The following is a 16,305-nucleotide window of genomic DNA, read 5'->3' as shown; positions in this document are numbered from 1 at the left end:
ATCATCATTGTAAAAAAAAAAAAAAAAAGGATGGTGGAAATACTCTTGATCTTATGGAAAATATGAATAGAGCCTTATTTGAAAATTTGTGTGTTTTTTGTTGTTGTTATTCACAAGCTAAGTGAACCCAGCATACTTTTGGTGCAAGCACCGCTTTAACCAGAACAGTCTCCCCAGCAGCCCAACCAGATCACCACCCTCAGCACCTGCAATATGTAAACTCTGGAGTCAACACAGGCAAATCGCTTGTCTTCTGTAAGTCTGCTTCCTCCTCCGTGAAAACAATGAAAGCTAATACAGTTATTGAGTATTTCCTGCTTCCCAGGCACTGACCTAGATGTTTTTATGTGAATTATCTCATTTAACCCTTTTAACAACCATCATTATCCCTCTGAGCCTCAGTTTCTGAAGCTGGAAGATAGAGATAATAAAGTCTATCTCTTGGAGCAGACACCGAAGGAGATGATGCGTGTGGAATATGCGGCACTGATGGTGCTCAATAAATGGAGGCCATAATGGTTACAAGAGAGGAGGAAGGGGAGGGGAAGAGGAAGATAAAATGATGGCTTCTGATGGGCAGAGGTGCCAGCTTGTACTTCAACCCTTCCTCAAGCATGCATTTCAATTGCTTTCTCTCCCGAGTACCAGCCCTGAAACATGTCCCCAGTTGTTTATGTTTTAATCGTGTAAGCTGAATCCACACAGAGCTGAAAGAAAGACATCTAGAACCAAGCTGAAACTGACACAGATGATGTTTCCCAAAGGGCATAGAGCAGCTATGATCCAGAGCATAGTTCATTCCTGGGGAAACAGGACCTGGCTTTGCTTACACTGTAACCCTGGTCCTTTGCCTGGCATATGGAAGGAGCTCAATAAATATTGACTTGAGGAATATTGATTGAATGAATAGTAAGACTGATTGATAGATTTCCTCTCCAAACTAGGAACAGTTCTGGCAACAAAGGCCAAAATTTGGGCACCCTAAGGGAAAGGCAGTGGTTATCTGTGCTCTGCCAATTTCTTCATTGGCTGCCCTTCTGAAAATTAAAGGACCTCAAAGTCTCTTTACAGAATGCCCCTCTTTAGGCATCCCTGGGCTACTTCCCAAACTTTAGGAGACAGGAAGTTGGAGGATTTCGGGAGACTGACACTGGGTGTCCTGAAGAGCTGAACTGAAAAATATTGCTAAAGAAACAACACTAAATAAAACTGCCTTCCTTCACTATTCACTCATTCAGCAAAACTGCACTGAGGCTCACTATATGCCAAGATTCCCTGGTGGCTCAGACAGTAAAAATTTGCCTGCAGTACAGGAGACCCTGATTCACTCCCTGGGCCAAGATGATCTACCATGGACAGAGGAGCCTGCCAGGCTACAGTCCATAGCATCAAAAAGAGTCAGACACAACTGAAGCAACTTAACACACACACACACACACACACCAAGCACTCAACTTAGTGTGGGTGTTATAGAGATTATAGATGTCAACACGGTCTGTGCCTTCAATAAACTTATGTACTGCCCCACGCCCTTCTCATGATCTCAGCCCCTGTTTGCCCCTAGATCCCACCTCAGAGAGCAGACTGTGGGGAGCACAGCCACCCTGCTTATGAGAGACTTGAGGATGGAAGCAGAGAAGAATGTCCAAGAGAAGAATGGCATTGCCAGAACTCTTCTGTCCATAAGCCAGCCTTGCCTTTTGCACCTCCATTCCCCTCCTTCTCATCTGCTCAGAGTAGCAGGGCTCCCATCACTGCACCGCAATGCCCTGCAGTCTTTCTAGCTGGGACACCCTGCACACACTGCGGCTAGGAAGTGGATACCCAAATCAGATGGCTAGGTTTTTCTTGTCGCAGCCCAGACAGGGGTGCTCACACTGCCCACTGACGTTTGAAGGGGGATGGTCATCTCTCCCAGAGCCTCCCTGACCTTGACCAGGTTGGAAGTGGGGAATGCCCTGGCTAACTTGAAAGGAGGAGGACTGGAAGGTACCAGCCCTGGGCCTGGGGGCTGGGGAAGGAGGCATAGAATGGGTAGGAGGAGAAGCAGAATACATAGGACACTGTTAGAGACCTGGGTCGGAAAGCTTTTTATCGGGAAGCCTGTGTGGTAGTGATGGTGAGCATGAGCACTGTGATATCAGGAAAGTACATGATGTCCGGAGAAAGTGACCACACTGCCTACACATCAGGAGAGCCAGCACGGAGGAAGCACACACTGGCCCATTTAAACAAAACACTGACATCCCCCTGGAGGAACTGCTGACCGCTCATCGCTTACTTCACAGTTGCGGAAAGCAACACGTACATTAAAAAGAAAGTGTCACTTAATGGGGAGGGAGGTGGGAGGGGGGTTCAGGATTGGGAATACGTGTACACCTGTGGCGGATACATGTTGATGTATGGCAAAATCAATACAGTATTGTAAAGTAAAATAAAAAAAGAAAAAAGAAAGTGTCAATCTGTAAAATAACTTTGGGCAGGTTATTTTATGGTTCTCTGACCTTGAGAGAGAAAATCAGTTATAGTTGGGTTTGATATGGTTGGCCATAGCAGTGGTTAAAGGCATAGCTTTATCACTTTTCCCCCTCTCTGGCCATGCCACATGGCTTGTGGGATCCCAGGTCCATGACCAGAGATCAAACTCATGCCCCCTACATTAGAAGCACAGAGTCTTAACCACTGGACTGCCAGGCAAGTCCCTAAAGGTGTAGCTTTCTAAGTTTCACCTTGTTCAGCCATTTTTCTAGTTGCTCAACCTTGGGTAGGTTAACATCCATCACGCTATATCTTTGTTTCTTCACCTGTAACATGGGGGTAAAAATTGTAACTATCATAGGGTTTTGGAACAATTAAATTTTTTGAATAAATGAAACCATATTTCACAATATTTGGCACGTAGTAAACACTCACAATATTAATTATTTATTTTTATGAAGTGGATCTCAAGTTCTTAATATTCAGTTCAGTTCAGTTTGGTCATTCAGTCTTGTCCGACTCTGCGACCCCGTGAACAGCAGCACACCAGGCCTCCCTGTTCATCACCAACTCCCCGACTTCACCCAAACCCATGTCCATTGAGTCAGTGATGCCATCCAACCATCTCATCTTCTGTTGTCCCCTTCTCCTCCTGCCCTCAATCTTTCCCAGCATCGGAGTCTTTTCAAATGAATCAGGTCTTCGCATCAGGTAGCCAAAGTATTGGAGTTTCAGCTTCAACATCAGTCCTTCCAATGAACACCCAGGACTGATCTCCTTTAGGATGGGCTGATTGGATCTCCTTGCAGTCCAAGGAACTCTCAAGAGTCTTCTCCAACACCACAGTTCCAAAAACATCCATTCTTCTGTGCTCAGCTTTCTTTATAGTCCAACTCTCACATCCATACATGACCACTGGAAAAACCATAGCCTTGACTAGATGAACCTTTGTTGGCAAAGTAATGTCTCTGCTTTTCAATATGCTATCTAGGTTGGTCATAACTTTCCTTCCAAGGAGTAAGCGTCTTTTAATTTCATGGCTGCAGTCACCATCTGCAGCAATCTTGGAGCCCCAAAAAATAAAGTCAGCCACTGTTTCCACTGTTTCCCCATCTATTTGCCATGAAACGATGGGACCAGATGCCATGATCTTCGTTTTCTGAATGTTGAGCTTTAAGCCAACTTTTTCACTCTCCTCTTTCACTTTCATCAAGAGGCTCTTTAGTTCTTCTTCACTTTCTGCCATAAGGGTGGTGTCATCTGCATATCTGAGGTTACTGATATTTCTCCCAGCAATCTTGATTCCAGCTTGTGCTTCCTCCAGCCCAACGTTTCTCATGATGTACTCTGCATAGAAGTTAAATAAGCAGGGCGACAATATACAGCCTTGATGTACTGCTTTCTCTATTTGGAACCAGTCTGTTGTTCCATGTCCACTTCTAACTGATGCTTCCTGACCTGCATACAGGTTTCTCAAGAGGCAGGTCAGGTGGTCTGGTATTCCCATCTCTTTCAGAATTTTCCACAGTTTACTGTGATCCACACAGTCAAAGGCTTTGACTGTGACTTTGGCATAGTCAATAAAGCAGAAATAGAGGTTTTTCTGGAATTCTCTTGCTTTTTTGATGATCCAGTGGATGTTGGCAATTTGATCTCTGGTTCCTCTGCCTTTTCTAAAACCAGCTTGAACATCAGGAAGTTCATGGTTCATGTATTGCTGAAGCCTGGCTTGGAGAATTTTGAGCATTACTTTACTAGCATGTGAGATGAGTGCAGTTGTGTGGCAGTTTGAGCATTCTTTGGCATTGCCTTTCTTTGGGATTGGAATGAAAACTGACCTTTTCCAAATTTGCTGACATATTGAGTGCAGTACTTTCATAGCATCATCTTTCAGGATTTAAAATAGTTCAACTGGAATTTCATCACCTTCACTTGTTATGTTTGTAGTGATGCTTTCTAAGACCCACTTGACTTCACATTCCAGGATGTCTGGCTCTAGGTTAGTGATCACACCATCATGATTATCTGGGTCATGAAGATCTATTTTGTACAGTTATTTTGTGTATTCTTGCCACCTCTTCTTAATATCTTCTGCTTCTGTTAGGTCCATACCATTTCTGTCCTTTATTGTGCCCATCTTTGCATGAAATGTTCCCTTCGTATCTTTAATTTTCTTGAAGAGATCTCTAGTCTTTCCCATTCTGTTGTTTTCCTCTATTTCTTTGCACTGATGGCTGAGAAAAGCTTTCTTATCTCTCTTTGTTATTCTTTGGAACTGTATTCAAATGGGTATATCTTTCCTTTTCTCCTTTGCTTTTTGCTTCTCTTCTTTTCACAGCTATTTGCAAGGCCTCCTCAGACAGCACTTTGCTTTTTTGCATTTCTTTTTCTTGGGGATGGTCTTGATCCCTGTCTCCGGTACAATGTCACAAACCTCCGTCCATAGTTCATCAGGCATTCTGTCTATCAGATCTAGTCCCTTAAATCTATTTCTTACTTCCACTGTATAATCATAAGGGATTTGATTTATGTCAGACATTAGCGGGTATGCAATTCCCTAAGACTGCATGGTCGAAAAAACATGCTTCTGTCCATGGTTTCTGTTCTCTGTGTTGTAAGACCGTGAGCCCACAATTGCAAAACTAAGATCAATTGCAGAGCTAGTGAAAAGAAACTGTGGCTATAAATGTCTTAAAAATATACTCTATCATTCAACTTTGTAGGTCTTATTTTTAACCTCTTAAAATGATTTCTATCTTTGAAATATCAAATTCTTAAGATATGTTGAAGAAAAAACATACATTACTTTTCCTCTCCACTTAATTAGCTATGTTCATTTTTTTAGTGAAACAGTTGTAGCTGATGTAAACACTTAGAAATCAAGATACTTTGCAAATGTTTCTTATTTTTATTAAATATTGCTTATCCCAAAGCCAAATGCTTTATGCTTTCAACATTACTTTTAGAGTGATATATATTTATGACATAATATGCCACTCTTGAAACTCTTTTATATTCAAGTTTCTAAAAAGTGGCATTTACATAAATTTTCCTCAAGCCAAAAAAAAAAAAAATAGATGCATCAAACTTCTTTTTTTAACTTTTCATTATGAACTAGTTTTAAACTTGAAGAAAAGTTGCCAAAAGGGCACAAAAATGTTTTTATATCCCTTACCGCACTCCCCTAATGTTCACATCTTACATGAACACAATATAATTATCAAGAATAGAAAATTAATTTTGGTACAATCTTATCAACTAAACTACAGACCTTATTTAAATTTCATCATTTTTCCCATGAATATTCTCTCTCTGTTCCAGGAATCCAGGACCCTGTATTGTATTTACTTTCAGTTCAGTTCAGTTCAGTCGCTCAGTCGTGTCCGACTCTTTGCGACCCCATGAATTGCAGCACACCTGGCCTCCCTGTCCATCACCAACTCCTGGAGTTTACCCAAACTCATGTCCATTGACTCAGTGATGCCATCCAGCCATCTCATCCTCTCTCGTCCCCTTCTCTTCCTGTCCCCAATCCCTCCCAGCATCAGGGTCTTTTCTTTAGTCAAGTCTTATCTCTTTCAATCTGTAGGAGGAAATTTCTCAGTCTTCAGTGGACTTGACACTTTCAGTTATTTTGTAAAATTTGAGTTTGTCAAAAGTTTTCTCATGACTGGAATCATGTAATGTGCTTTTAGCAAAATACCACAAAATGGATACTGTCTTCTCATCATATCAAGGGGTTAATAATGTTGACATGGCTTCCCTGGTGGCCCTGTGGAATAGAATTCACCTGCCAGTGCAGGAGATGCAGGTTTGACCCCTGGGTCAGGAAGATCCCCTGGAGAAGGAAATGACAACCCACTCCAAAATTCCTGCCTGGAAAACTCCATGGACAGAGGAGCCTGGTGGGCTACAGGCCATGGGGTCTCTAGAGTCAGACACAACTTAGAGACTAAACCAGCACCACCAGCGTTGATATGTCTTATCACTGGAGAGGTTTGTAGTGATGCCTTGGTTAAGTTGCTGTCTGCTGAGTTTCTCTGTTGCAACACTCCTGTCTTTATTTGTAGTTAAGTAGTTTGGGTGCAATACTTAGACTTTTTTTTAATGTCTATCATCCTAAATTGATTACAGTCCTTAGCCTATTTATGTGTTTGATTTCCTAGTGTAGTATTATGGTTAACTTGAGTAGGTTAAGCACCCTGACCTCAGATTGCCTTGGCATTACTGATTTTAGTGGTGCTCAAAAAGTAATCAATGGATATAGGAGAAAAGTTCCACAATGATACATGACTGTGAAATGCAACATGTGAATCTTGTTTGGATCTTTATTCAAACAAATCAATTATAAAAGGAGAGTTTTAAGACAACTCATTAAAATTTAACATAGGCTGACTACTGAATGACAATAAATTATTTTCTTGTTAGATGTGATAATGGCATGATTATATTAAAAATATACTTTTCTCATAGAAATTCATTCTGAAGTACTTATATGTAGAGTAATATGATGGCAAGAATGCATTTAAAATACTGCAGAAAAAAAGTCTGGCAAGATAGACAGAACTAGAATGGCAAATGTAATCATTATTGAAGCAGGCAATGGGCACATAATTCCATCATACTTTTCTAATTCTATATGTTTTCTATTTCCCAAATAAAAAATAAAAGTTATTTTTTAAAAGCTACTTAGTTCTCTCAGTTAGTCAGCCTCCTAAAAATAGTGCATTCCCATAGTTCTATAATTTCATCTGCGTTCTGTGAAAACTGGTCCCTTCCAAACCACGACATCAAGAGCAAACTTATCCCGTGCCCAGTTCCTGGGTGGCCACTGACCTTGTTCCCCAATCCGGGTGATACGCCCCTCTCAACAGCTTTTTCTCAAACAGACTTTTCCTTTTTCCCCCTCTTGGCCAGCTTTCTTCTCAGGTGGGCTCTTCACTGAATTGCTGCAAACTCATTCCATCGTTGACAGGTATTCACATAATTTTGTGCCTGGAATATCAAAGTATAACATCCTCCTCCATGTGTCTGCGCCTTTCTCTGTAGCTATTTCATCCTTGTCTTCAGCACAAATTCTCCTTTCCATTTGCCAACTGCTTTCATTAATCTTTTTGCCTGTCCAGTTCCTCATGGAGAGTTCCTATGCCATCGGATGCCAGCACTGAATTGGGTAGGAGAATTTTTGAGGTTTAAAGATTTCATTTATAGGATGAGGACAGCAGCCATCTACCACATAGGTCATGAAGAGATTTTCAGAGAATGATATATGTTCGTCTTCTGTGCATTGTGGGACATTAGAGATGCTCAGTTAATGGAAGGTTTCCACCCTGGCCGGGCTGGCCCCAGAGAGGCCCATGTGGACCTACATGGAAAACATCTAACTTTGGTGAGCAGGCGCAGCTAAGGGGAAAAGCCTTGATGCTGGGACAGCAGGACTTCAGGGCCCCATACATGAGACCTAGGCAATGCAACTTGCTGAGAAGGAGAATCGATGCCTCACTCTGTAGCGTAAGTTATATTTGAAATCTGATGTGGTTAGAGATATAGAACACCATAATCCCACACTTCTATGATGTTTCTAAGATGGCAGATAGCTCTGAGGTCATCGTATATGACTGTACAGGGCACAGCCCAGCAGAGCTGCACTTGGTGGCCCTCAGCATCTCCCTCAAATGGCCCGGTCAATCTGGATGCCTACTTCCCACTCTCTGGCCCCCTCTATTCCTTTCCATTCCTCCTTTTATCCTTTTGTGAAAGGGGAAGCCACAGTAATACCATGGGATGTCTAAGTATATCAAAGTAGATGTGTTTAAAAGTGCTTCGTAGAACTTAGATTTTATTGTTCTGTTTTTGTATAGTAACTACCCTGTATGTATCACGTACCATTTGTTGAAGTGCTGTTTCATTCATTTGGAGTGGATTTTTTTTTTTTTTAGTTTTCTTGTTGTTTAGTCACTAACTTGTGTCTGACTCTTTTACAACCCCATGGACTGTAGCCCACCAGGCTCCTCTGTCCATGGAATTATCTAGGCAAGCGTACTGGAGTGTTACCATTTCCTTCTCCGGGGGATCTTCCTGACCTAGGGATCAAACTCGCTTCTCCTGCTTGGCAGGCAGATTCTTTACCACTGAGCTGCCTGGGAAGCCCGTTTTTGGTTTTGAGGGGCTTTTTATTGGTTTGGTTGTTGTTCTGGTTTCTGGTCCATAAGAGAATTAGTGGAATTTTTAAAACCTAGCAGACCTCCTGGCATGGCTGAAATAGAAATATGATTCTCAGAGAATTCTCACCCTGAAGCATGTTACATAGACTTGCCTGTGTGAAAAGTGGCTCAATTACACGTTCATACTTGGTACTCAGAGTGTCTGTTCTTGTGACTTTGGATTTAAGGGCCACCTTGGAAATCACAGCGTATTTCCTTTGTCTGAATGTGTAATACTTGCCTCTCTAGATTGGCAGGTGTGGGGGCCTCTGACTGATCTCAAATTCAAGAACTCTGGAGGTTCTTTGAGGTATTTCCCCTCAGGACCCTATAAGAGTCTCAGTAATGATGTTTTGTTTCCCAGCCTGAGTTCTGATTATATTGAGAAATAAGAGAAAATACCAAGTATTTAATTAGATATCCAAATATCGCATTTATTACTGAGAAAGATGAGACTAGAAGAGCTCATTTGTGCAAGCATGCTAAGTCGTTTCAGTCATGTCCAACTCTTTGCAACCCCATGGACTATAGCCCGCCAGGTTCCTCTGTCCATGGTGTTCTCCAGGCAAGAGTTCTCCAGAAGTGAGTTGATGGGCGCTCCTCCAGGAGACCTTCCCAACCCAGGGAGGGAACCACTGTCTCTTACACTGGCAGGCGGGTTCTTTACCACCAGCGCCACCTGGGGAGCCTGAGCTCATTTGTCGCTATTGTTCAGTCGCTAAGTCATGTCTGATTCTTTGCCACCCCATGGACTGCAGCAGGCCAAGCTTCCCTCTATCTATGGTCTCATTTGTGTCTATGGGCCAATGGAAACAGCCTTAGGAACCACCATTTCAAGGCAGTGCTGGGCCAGAGCAAGCCTCCTGATGCAGGGGCAGAGCCTGCCCTGGGGATGCTGAGTGAAAAGAAACACATGCTCCCAGCTGATGGGCCTGCTCCTGAGAGTAAAAAGTCAGGCACTGAGCCAAACTCCCAGTGTTCCTTCCCAAATTCACCAAGTAGAAGAAATATCGCCGTAGACCAGCCCTGACTAAGGACTACTCTTTTCCTTCAAAGTCATCTTTGACGTAGTGATTAAAACCCCACCATTCTATGCTCTTTCTGGTGTTTACCACAAACCCAAGTTGCAGGCTGGCATTCACACCTCCCACCACTGCAGTCACTTCTTCCGTTTAGCTTACACCCCACACCTACTCACCCCAGCTGTCGTCTGACGGCGCGCAGGACACAGTGGCTGGAGTGCACATTTCCTCTTAAACTGCTTTACATGATACAGCCTGTTCCTCTTTCATCCTTACATAGACATGTTCTGTTGGCGGTTTCCATATTTTTGGACTGCAATGTCGTTAAGTGTCACATGGACCCACTGCAACAATAAATGGAAAATCCAGTCATTGTGTGTGTGTTCTTTTAGGTTTGTTCCATTTAAATGAGTCATACCATTAAGTAAATACACAGCTTTCTTTAAACCTTTCATCAGTTACATAAGTACCAGAGAGTTCACCCTGACCCTGTGTGATGTTAAGATTTCTCCCTTGTTCTGTAAAATTGTTGTTCTTGGATTATGCATTTTCGGGACAGCTGCCAATCCATCACTTTGCCTTTAGTTCTCTGAGCATTGTGTGTGTGTGCATGTGTGTGTGTGTGCGTGTGTGTGTGTGTGAATGTCAGCATCCTAGTCCTACAAATAAAAGTCACCTTTCCTGTTTTTCCAACAACTTGTATCAATTCCAACTTTCTACTGGGTTTCCCTGCTATTGTTTGGTATGTGTACTTTGCTGGACTTTTCCAATAAGCTTCCCACTTTGTTTTGAAGGCATCCAAGATAAAGAGTATTACATTGGAAAGAAACTGAACTTTCTGATCCTTCAGAAGCTCAGCCTCCTCCTTGAAAGACCCAGCTGTTGAGCAAATGTTTAAGAGGACCTCCTGGCTGATATTTGCAGCCTCCTCTGCACATCCATCATCTTCCCAGTAACACTCTATACTTCCCTCCACAGTGTACATGCCACCAGAGCTTTAATGACTTGCTTCTCTCTCTTTCTCATTACCTGTCCTGTGGATTTCCCCAGGGCAAGTATTCTGTCCTAGTCTTTTGATCTGTTCCAGCTAACTCCTCTCCCCTAGTGGGAGCTCAGTTAATAATTGAGGGAAGGGAAAGGAAAGGAAAGAAAAGGAAAACAAAGGAAAGGATTGTGGAAAGTCAGGAAGGGATGGAAAGGGCCCCGTCCGCTTGAATATGCTGAACTCCTGTCTAGAAATCTGTTCCCATACAATTCCTGTGGCCAGCTCCTTCCCTGTCTGTCATTCCCATGTCCATCTAAATACCCCGCTCAGAGTGCTCTGCCCTGACATCCTTCTTAAAGGAGCCAGTACATGGGCACAGCCACTCTATTTTATCTGCTTCGTGGCTCTCCGCTCTCTGAAATTACTTAGCTGCATGTTTATTTACTGTCTGCCTCCCTGCACTATAAAGCAGGGCTCCAGGAGCTACTACAGCTTTAGTTTCTTATATAGTGCCTGGCGTAAGTGCCTAAAATGTTCCCATGGAATGGATAAACAGAGGAGAGACAGGAAGGAAGGGAGTGTCTTCCCTGACCTTTTTCCCTCTTTAATAAACTTTAAAGTGTGGTTTGGTGGGAACCTCCTCAGAGAAAAGGGATGCTGTTCTTCTGCCCTTTGCTGACCTGCCCCTCTCACTTCATTGTAGACTGCAGGGTCCAGAAGGCATCTTGAGCGGGAAAAACAGGTGAGGGAAGTGAGCAATGTCTCATACAGAAGACTGCTATGAGGACTGTGGCTCCTGAGACTGTTCCAGCCACACTGTCTGTGCTTAGAAACGGACAGGCTGCACTTTCAATGGGGGAACTCGAAAATGGATTTCACAAGCATTTAAGCAGAGGTGGGGGTTATTTTATTTTATTGTTTTATTTCTTTATGTTGTCTGATCTTTTTGATGCATCTTTTTAAACTTTTTCTTTTATATTGGAATATAGCCATTTAACAATGTTGTGATAATTTCAGGTGCACAGCAGAGCAACTCAACCATACATATACATGCATCCTTTCTTCCCCAAGCTCCCCTCCCAAGTGAGGATTACTTTAGATACATCATGGTATCCACGAGTAGGCGGCATAATGAAGCCTGGAGCCAGACCTGGCAGGGAAGGGCCCCAGGGCTTCAGGGATGCTGCTCTGCTGTCTGAACTGTCCTCCTTTCCTCTTCACTCTGTACATCTGCTTCCTTTTCCTCTGTCACCACAGTCTGTGCACAGCCACCAAATACTGCTGCTCAGGAGGCTCGCAGGCCCATTTCCCAGTTTGCATGACAAAGAGTCTGAGGGGCACCACTTGAGTCAAGTTTGCAAACCCTTTCCAGTCAGCTAAGGGTGAAGGGGTCACAGTGTACAGAGGTGGCAGTCGGTTCAGGGTTCAGAGGAGGGGGTTTGTGGCTGGGGATCACCCTAAGATGGGGTCCCAACGTCCAGGATCTAATACCTGATGATCGGAGGTGGAGATGTAATAATGATAGAAATAAAGTGCACAATAAATGTAGTGTGCTTCAGTCATCGTGAAACCACCCTCCTCTCTGTGTTCCACGAGGAAAAACTGTGTTCCACGAAACTGGTCCCCGGTACCAAAAAGGTTGGGGACCATTGCCCTAACAGAAATTACCTTAGGCAACAAACGACATGTCCAGGCTCCAGAAATATCTGCAGAGCAGTTTATTGTCATTTCCTTCCAATTGTCCAGATACTTTCCATTTGTCTTCTCCATCACTAACCCACAACCACCTAGCCCTGGAAGCATGAAACAGAAGAGGCTGCTCTTGGAAATATTTGCTGGGTCACTAGGGCATTAAACCGGAGAAGGCAATGGCACCCCACTCCAGTACTCTTGCCTGGAAAATCCCATGGATGGAGGAGCCTGGTGGGCTCCAGTCCATGGGGTCACAAAGAGTTGGACACGACTGAGTGACTTCACTTTTCACTTTTCACTTTCATGCATTGGAGAAGGAAATAGCAACCCACTCCAGTGTTCTTGCCTGGAGAATCCCAGGGATGGGGGAGCTTGGTGGGCTGCCGTCTATGGGGTCACACAGAGTCGGACACGACTGAAGCGACTTAGCACCAGCAGCAGCAGCAGGGCGTTAAACACTTGTTTCTAATGTTAGTGGGTCTAAAGCAGTAATCAAGAGCCAGTGACAAAGGTTTACTGCCCTAAACTGGCCTAAAGAAGCCAGATGCTACAAAAGTCCTTTGGGCAAATTTCCACTTACCTCTTTTTTGATCTTGAAGCCTGAGAAAACAATTCCTGGAATGTACCCACTGAATCCAACCACCTCAACCAAAGAAGACAGTGTATCCTAGATGTACCCAAGACACACCTTTCCATGAGTAATTATAAGGCAGCTTACACAACTTTCTGCTTTTCTCACTGACTACTTCTGACTCATCCAGAAAGTTTTCTGGCTCTTTAGACCAGGTGTGTATGATAAAAATGACACCAGGTGAGATCACACCTTGGGTTTTTTTGAATGCCTCGTATTTTTCAATTGATTGACCTTTGAGCAAACTCCTCCTCTGTTGTGGGAAGCCTATTCAATACTCTGGGGAGCGAGATGCAGTCAATAACACAGTGACTTCAAGAAGAGAAGTCGCTCTGCACATTAATGTAAGTAGTTGCCATAACTGTGGACAGAGACATAGTTCCTAAGATGATGTTTCCTTTGGATAAATATTCCTACTCTAAGAAACGTAGTGCAAGTGTGTGTCTACCATTGTCCTGGCTTGCTGAGAGGTTTGGGGCCAGTTCTACCTGGTCCCATGGTACTACTTGCCCAGGTACTACTCCAGGAAGACTTCAGGGGACCAAGACTTTGATCTCAGGACTTTTAAGTGTCCTAGGCTGCTGGACAAAATCTCGGGGCACAGGTACCTGTCTTTAGATCTAATTAATCACCACTGTGACTGCAAGCCAGATGAACAGGACATCTGATCTAGGTCCTTAGGATGCAAGCCATGGGCCATGTTCCAGCGGAGCACAGATAGCACTCTCTCTCTCTCCTTGAGTCCTTCTTCCCTCCCCATCCCCCAGTCTGTGCAATCTTTAGTCTGAGGGGATAGACCTCTCTTTGTAATTATGCAGTTAGTCATCTGGCTCTTTCTTAACACCTGCACCAGTGACTTCTGAACTTAACACCACAAACTTGCCTCCTTTATTTTCTGGTTTAGGGCATGGTAACCCACTCCAGTATTCTCACCTGGAGAATCTCATGCACAGAGGAGCCTGGTGAGCTACAGTCCATAGGGTCACAAAGAGTCGGATATAACCGAGCACACACACATGCATTCTCTGGTTTAAGAATGACAACCTTCCTAAAGCAGTGGATGACATATTTAGTTTTCTAGGCTAGGAGGAAGATCCTCAGGGTGCAAGTGAAGAAAATCAGAGAGCGCAGAATTGGGAAGGTTGTGACAACTGGGAAACAGGTGTGAGAACACAGAAATAATTCTTTAAAATATTATCCCACTCTGAAAGAATCAGGCATTGTTCTAGAATATGAGACTTGTTATTGTCAAGTTGTGTGTTCTTGTTCCCATGCTTCTTGAAGGCTGCAGGACAGACATGTGGACCTTCCACAGAGGACAAAGCAGGAAAAGTAGCTTTGTCCATCACAATTGGGGCTTACCTGTAGATGTCCTGCTGCAGAGTTGGCTGAGGAACCCAGATCTTGAGAAACGTTCTGATATTAGACCATGCATTCTTTGTCTTTGGAAGACCTTAATACCAGACCTCACTGGCAATAATGACAGCTCCCCCATCAATCATTTCTTGGATGAGCTGACCTAGAGCAGAGTGAAGAAGAAAAAAATGACCAAATACTTTCTTCTTTTCCCTGGAGTGAGTCAGCTCTGGCCTCTGAGGATGAAAATGAGCGGAGCCCTCCTGTTTGGGGAGATATAATTTGTTGGTTAAGATGGGCTTTGCTTTGGGAGATAGGAAGGAGAGAGTGTGCCAGGCACAGTTGGTGCCCTCCCGAATGCCTTGGCATCCACTGCATTTTACTGACTACCTCCCTGGGACTCTTTCCAGCTCAGAAGGACACTGCTCTGCAGGTGGCAGCAAAAGTCCCAGGGAATTAACTTCCCACACACACACCCTCCAGGGCAGTATTCGGCCAGTGATGATTTGGAACAAGCAGATAAATATATCCAGTTTCTTCAATTTTCGGGTCGGAGAATTCTAAGGCATGACCTACACCAGTACTGTTCAACTGAAATATAACGCAAATGACAGGTGGAATTTTACATTTCCTAGTAGCTACACTTTTCAAAGTAAACAGGTGAAATTAATTCTAATAATATATTTTGTTGAAATCATATATCTAAAATTTATCATGCCCAAGTGTAATCAATGTAAAAGTCATCAATGAGATGTTTTACATTTTTTTTTAACTAAGTGTGAGAAACTCAATGGTGTTTTCACATTCAGAGTCAATCTCAATAGTGATTAGCCACATTTCAGATGCTGAGCAGTTTTGTGCACCTAGTGACTACAGTGTTGACCAGGCAGTTCCATACTATCTTTCAAAGGTCCCTTAGGGTATGGCGCCCCAGCTGCCCACAGAAGCAATCTTCTTACTGATACACCCGATCTAGACTTCCTTCCCTCCCCTGAATGACCTCTCTACTTTCACCAACACTTCCTACGCACAAATCATCTGCCAAGTGAACTATTTACACTCAGATGCGTGCCTCTGAGTCAGCTTCTGGGGAACATCTAAGGGTAAAAAGCTGTAAGGGTAGCCACATCTCATATTTCTTAAGTTATTCTCAATTTTTACCTTTCCTCCTGTTATCTTTGCATGGAGTAAACCCATACTGAAAGTTCCAGCAAGGTGTGTTCTATGCTGTGACAACCTCAGGGAAGGGGCTGTTCATTTTTGAGCCTGAATTTCAGAGGACAGAAGAGTGTCCCCTCCCCCTGAGGCCAAAGTGGTGTTGGCCGTAGCAGCACCCATGGAGATAGCTGTGCCCAGTGGAGCAGCAATTTCCCAGGGCCACCAGAAGCAGTGTGGCTGAGGGACCAGGTGGCGAGGGCAGAGGAACACGAGGGACCTACCTACTCTCCCACAAGATGACTCTGGGAACCTTCGGACAGGCCAGAGGACACTTTCTGCTGCCAAACTAAGGGCGGAGGTACAGATACCATAAATCTATATTTAACAGGAAATTTAAATTTGTGTAGGCATTGGTGGTAAAGTCATGACAGATGAGTGGCATATGAATTAAGTCTCCATCAGCGGCCTCAGTCAGGGTGACTCCACAGAATCCTCCATATGTCTCTGAGAGCAACTAACAAAAACAATGGACTGTTAAGCTACAGATCAACTCTGACAGTGCTCATAAAGTCCCCTAGAAGAGGTGCTTCCTTCTAGGAATCAGAGCATGACTTAAAACGTCAAACAACACAGCACGTAACCCAGCTCTGTCAGGGGGTGGAGCAAAGACCAGAGAGAAATTTTATGTCAGCGAGCACTAAAATATCCCTAGAAGAAATCTGACCCTAAAATGTCCACGTAGATTAACAACAAACTTCTGTTGTTTATTTATCAAATGAA

General features: G+C 43.6%; 1 long non-coding RNA gene across 1 annotated transcript; it reads right to left on the bottom strand.

Moving 5' to 3' along the window:
• Positions 1–9,089: 9,089 nt before the first annotated feature.
• LOC138430012 (uncharacterized) lies at positions 9,090–14,738 on the bottom strand. The gene is made up of 2 exons (XR_011252964.1): positions 14,374–14,738; positions 9,090–10,047 (listed from the first exon to the last, which is right to left on the bottom strand). It is a non-coding gene; the product is annotated as an uncharacterized lncRNA (long non-coding RNA).
• Positions 14,739–16,305: the final 1,567 nt, after the last annotated feature.

Source organism: Ovis canadensis, chromosome 1, assembly GCF_042477335.2.
Source record: "Ovis canadensis isolate MfBH-ARS-UI-01 breed Bighorn chromosome 1, ARS-UI_OviCan_v2, whole genome shotgun sequence".
Lineage (NCBI taxonomy): Eukaryota > Metazoa > Chordata > Mammalia > Artiodactyla > Bovidae > Ovis > Ovis canadensis.
The sequence above is the reverse complement of the archived record's forward strand: the minus strand, read 5'-3'. Positions and strand labels throughout refer to the sequence as shown.